This window comes from Vanessa tameamea, chromosome 13 (assembly GCF_037043105.1).
Source record: "Vanessa tameamea isolate UH-Manoa-2023 chromosome 13, ilVanTame1 primary haplotype, whole genome shotgun sequence".
Classification (NCBI taxonomy): domain Eukaryota; kingdom Metazoa; phylum Arthropoda; class Insecta; order Lepidoptera; family Nymphalidae; genus Vanessa; species Vanessa tameamea.
The window spans coordinates 8,603,915-8,610,063 of record NC_087321.1 but is presented as its reverse complement, the minus strand read 5'-3'; positions in this window follow the sequence as shown (position 1 = coordinate 8,610,063).

The window sequence follows — 6,149 nt, the reverse complement described above, 5'->3', positions numbered from 1 at the left end:
GATGATTTCGGGTTCAAACCCAGGCAGGCACCACTGAATTTTCATGTGCTTAATTTGTGTTTATAATTCATCTCATGCTCGGCGGTGAAGGAAAACATCGTGAGGAAACCTGCGTGTGTCTAATTTCAACGAAATTCTGCCACATGTGTATTCCACCAACCCGCATTGCAGCAGCGTGGTGGAATATGCTCCATACCTTCTCCTCAACGGGAGAGGAGGCCTTAGCCCAGCAGTGGGAAATTTACAGGCTGATTATGTATTTATGTTTTATAAAAATAAATGTTAGGTAAATTCAATTTCATTAGCACTAAGTAATTTCATAAAACTAAATAATATTGCTGTCTTTTTAATTCTATATATAGTTTTAGATTAAAACAAAAAGCAAATCAAGATCTAGACATCATCTGCATGTTAATAAAATGTATTTATGTCAGTTGTTGTTGAGCATAGAGCCATAGAGTATAGACTTATAGAGATCCGAGATTGTCGTCTCTAGCGAGCGAAACATGTACGAATATTAATCAAAGGTTCAAATATGGTCACGGGGCAAGTAAATATTATTGACTCTTTGAGTGCTAAATTTGTGTTCACAATATACACACATTGGGGTATCGTGGTAAGCTTTTTTGGGTTTTTTTTCATTTAGCTGATACTTTTACTGATACTAGATACTTTAAAGCCCATTGTTAGGTTGTATTATTGTGTAGATGTACAATTATGGTATGTTAAACATACGAATATCAATACAAAAGCCAATATAATATTATCAATAAAAATAAAATAGGGTAGGTAAAATGAACTTACTCAAAAAATAAAAGTCCATATTCGTTTATCAATAAAAGAATAAGAAGGTTAATCCGTGATCAAATTAATTAATTCATTCATTTATATCATAAAATCGAGTTTCAAATTTTAAAAAAAGATTAACATTCGGTTTGCTGGGAATTGATCTGCAATTTATCCATAACGCTTATATTATATTCCAATCTTGTTGTTTCGTAGCTTGAGGCTCTAAACCTAAATCTGTTCATTCATAATCCCGGCGCCACATTGTCTGCTCATCGAGGCCGAGAAAGTTCTTGTCGAAGTCAAATCAAAATTTGGAATGCGTTCCAGTGATTCATTTTAGAATAATGACCTTCGAGCGTGTGAGGTCGCGAAGTGAACGGTAAGAAAAGTTCGAGACACGTGCATGTTTTTTCTATCAATGCTATTTTTATTTAGGAATATTTTGTTAAACGATTATTAGATTAATATAAAATATTAAATACTGAAATATTTTAATACTTACTTAAATTGATCTATTATGCTAATTCAAATTTAAGTGCATGATAATTAATGTATGATTACAATTTCTATTAAAATACTAGTTGAGAAATCTCTAAGGATAATATTTTATTATCTACCTGTGGTATTAAACTTTTGAATTTGGAACGCCATAAGATAATTTTAATTTAAAAATTATTACCAGAAGAAAATAGGTAGATATGTTTTTAAAAATTTAATAACCTTAGGAAGAATTTGAAAGAAGTGTTACGGTTGTCACGTATAAAAATATTTATAACGATAAAAAAAACGTTCAACGTTATTCGAATAGTTTTATTTGGTGCAGCTAATTTTATGTAAGTATATGTTAGTTCTTGTATGTTAGCACATCAGTTTTAAAATACAATACTTTACAGCATATACAGGTATACTTGCGATTAACATATAATATGTATTGATACTGTTTATATAAGAAACTAAAATACGTAAAATAGACAGATTTTTCTTAGTCGGTGTTCTTTATTTAATAAAATGTAAAAAAATACATGATGTGTGAATATTTCACGAATATGTCCTACGGCATTATTATGCCATAGGTCTATTATATAGACTGTAAAAATACTTTAGTTCATTTTCAAAATGGAATTTACAGAAATATAATGCCGACAAAAAAAAAAAATGTATTGACAAATGTCGACTGTCGTTACGTTCATGGTGATAATTCAATCATCGGTTTATAATATCTTCTTGTGTCTACAATTGCCAGAAAAAGAAAAAAAAAATGTTTATAATTAGTTTCAGTAAATTTCATCTTCTAACAAAATACATTTTTAGGTTGCCACTGTAAGTATAATGAATTGTGTGGTAATATTATGAACAAAAACAAAAATTATAAAAAGAAGCAGTTATTGATAGAGGCGACACGTTAGCTATTGCTTACCGTTGCCACTCGTCGCACAGCATTCCATTTAATGAACGTATGACTTGCATAGCAATGACCAAAATGTCTATAGCCTATTCCAATGGCTGCAGGAGCAGATATAAACAAACCTTAGTTTAAAATATAGAATTAGTTGTGTTATATTATGCATTACAAACAATTTTTGATTCTTATCTTTATTTACGAATACAACACCATTCCATGTAACTATTTTTATCCACTTTTATTTTACTTCTAAATTTCCGATAACAATTAGCTTCGCCAACGTTCGAAAACGCATTTTTTTTCGTATCCATAATGAATACCATAGATAATTTTAGATCTCGATCAATGATGTCATGTTAATTCAAGGTCTTCGTTGTTTATTTATTTTTACTCTTCCTGCCATTGCAATGTACTATATATATCGTCGATATTTTTACATTACGAATTCATAATCGTTGATGCTGTTGATAACATTACTATTTATTAATTGTTCGAGAATTCATTATTGTCCTTATATACATGCTATAATATATTATATATTATTGTAGTCCGTGGGTAAACAATATAACTACATACATTATGTATTTAAGCGAATAATATATTTATTGCACAAAACAACTCACGGTACTATTGCAAATAAAGTAAAGGCTGTACGAGGCTATAGGTATATTTAATTGGTAAACGAAAAAGGGGGAGCTTTTATAATAAAATGTTGGTACATAGTTCATCATCATCATTTCAGCTGCAAGAAGTCCACTGTACATAGTTGACGTGTCATATATTTTTTTCTAATAGCCCTTGAACCAATTTAAGATAAATTGCCACCATTCCACGCGGTCAAGATTTATAAAGTAACTATTTTTAATTCATATTTGTATATATATTTAAGCACTTAATGTTATCAATTCTTATGTTAATTAATGGGTGTTAATATTTGACAATGTATCAATTACTATCAAAAAAGTATTTATTCTAAAATTTAAAAAAATATATATTGTCATTAATTATTGAACATGAACACCGAAATTGGATGGTAAATAAAAGGATTAAAACGATGCATTGGGAGAAATAAAAGTATGGGATTGACATTTTCAAGATTTTAAATATAAGAGGAAGGTACTGTGCCGTAGAGAGTTATTTCTTTATAATTATGGCAACAATTTAAAAAAAGCAAAATTCATTGATTGTGTTTCTTTTTACTAGTTTTGTTTAATTAGACAAAAACATTTTATAAAATCCACGAAGTATACCTACCTCTATAGGACAAAGATATATTGATTTATTACATACTTTCGTTAAGTACTTACTAGTACTTGTAAAATATATATATATACATTATGTACTTAAGAAAAATGGGTAAATATCCAGCTTGAAATTATGTATTGTATAATAATTAAGCTAGTAAGTATATTTCAATAGTGTACGCAAGGCTATATAGTATATTAGTGCACGGCCGTGTTCTCTGTGGAGGTGTATCAATCTAAAAATATTTTTTATTCATGTAGATACTAGTTTTTAATCTGCAGCTTCTGCCACTTACAATGAATATTGTAACTTAATTATGTAAATTCATTTGGTTGATATTATAAGGAAAAAATAAGAACTGTATTTAAATCTTAAATCAATTGACAAATTTACAAATAAATGATCAACATAAAAGACGACTTCGTGTCTTATTAAGCGTAACGGAACTTAGGTAATAATTGTTAATATTTGTTGTCTCACTCGGTCACCGTTCACGTGCTTATCAGTAATAATATTATAATGAACACTTATCGCAAATGCTTTATAAGGACGGTCAAAGAGTTGACCTAGCAACAGAATTATACGGTATGATTTGTGTTTTAGTTTTCAAACAGTTAAATTAGAGAGAAGCGACTAAAATTGTGAATTTATAATATGCTAAGAGGGTTCGCTATTAATAAGAAAAAAAGGTGCGTGTGCACAACTTAAATTCTACTTCTTCGGTGTAGTTAAAAATAGTTTTTAATTCTCGTTAATTATAATAAACTTATTTGTTATTTATAATAAAATAAAAATTATTATTATGATAAATGTAATTTCTTCTTTTTTTATCACTATACTATAACACTCATACAAGATTTCATAATAATTAATTTAATTTCAATTCACAATTCAAAATTTGTAATAAAATAATAATTGTAAAATTATATAAGATGTGAAGTTGTCCATTACGAGCGACTTGACGCTAAATTAGCGGTTTTGAGAGTTATTTTATCAAGTATTTTACAAATCACCTGTGTGTGCATCATAAAAAATCACTCTCATCATTTTTTCATGACGAACCTGCAGAAATATAACTTGAAAAAAAAAAAAAAATTTTGTATTTTCGTTAGGCGTGTGCGCATCGATTGATTTGTAACTTTTGTAAGTTTGAACAGTTGTTGTAAGTATTTGTTTGAAGGTTTCTAATTTTCTGGTATTGTAACATCAAACTATTGCACGCTAGGCATTGGTAGTTTTATTTTAAAAAATATCTCTGATTGTATTCGATATCTGTTTTTTTTTGTTATTATAATGTACATGTGATCAATCAAATTTGGTACTTTTAGGTAATAAAACGTATTAACATCGTTATAGAAATTAAATTTATCTTAAGTACTAACTTTAGGCTTACCTTTTAAATACATAACCTTATTAAGATCTATAAATAAGACTTCCGTAATACAGTGTGAATACTTACCATGTTCGATACTCGACAAGGCTTGACGATCTCAGTCCGATTAGATGAACAAATTAATACAATGCTTATTAAACACGATTGCTTGATTCACGGAACAAGCAAAGTAACACAGCTAATGTCTGAATATCTCATTGACGCGAGTACACCACTGTTTGACAACACATCAAGAATGACGCAGATATTATTTGATTGAAAAAAAAGCGCGGCAAAATGATGGCTGGCTGGGCGGAGCGGGGCGGGACAGGGCGTAGCGCCCTTAGCACCGCCCCCTGACTCACCGGCGTCGGGTGCGCCTGCGCCGACCGTCGCCGGCGCAACAAAGAACTCGAACAACCTTACTAAGTGAGGAAGGCTATAAATTATATTAAAATCATATAACTGTTTTAATTACATTGGTTTTATATGACAGGTTTTACCATAGTTGTCAAAGCTATTATTAAAATATAACAATTTATTTAGAGGCGGAGAACTCTAACAAGTCGACTCACTCAATAGCTCGGAGCTCGCCTTGACGTGATATGTTAAATATAATTAAGTGTGTCCAGTACAAAAAAAAAACACGAATATTTTTTTCTATTATTGGCTTGCCGGTATTCGAAGTCGATAGATGACTCACGAACTTGTCTACAAATCTTGTTTTCAACATCCGTGATCACGAAATGCTTTTTATTTTAGTTTATAAAAATATTCTATTTATATATATGTAATAGGTACATCGACTACTTTCTATTAATGGTATTTTTCAAAGTCATGCGTGGTTTGTTGGAATTGATTTATTAACTATGGGTATTAAAAGCTGTAAATAAATAGGTGAATGATTATAAATAAATCTTAAGAGGTAGGTAGGTTACGGATACCTATATATACATAAATACAGTTAGGTATTTCTAGATATTTGTAATAACATCAGACTCGAACGTATCAAAGATTTTTTATAGAAGTAGTAGATTATGTCAATAAACATGTTATATATAATGGTTAGACTAACCTACTCTTTTTTTAAATTATCTTATGAAACTTTTATACATATTAAACCTAAATAGTATATTAGTTAATTGGTACATATACCTTTGACACATATCAAAGATACCATAAAGGTATAATAATGTTTACACGTAATTTGGTATCAAATTATTACACCTATGTAAATAACTAGCTCTACTGCTGTGGTTTACACGCATGATATTGATAAAACTTTACATATTACACAAAAACCATCACGCCCTATTTCACTATCTCGACCCCTCGAGAAAA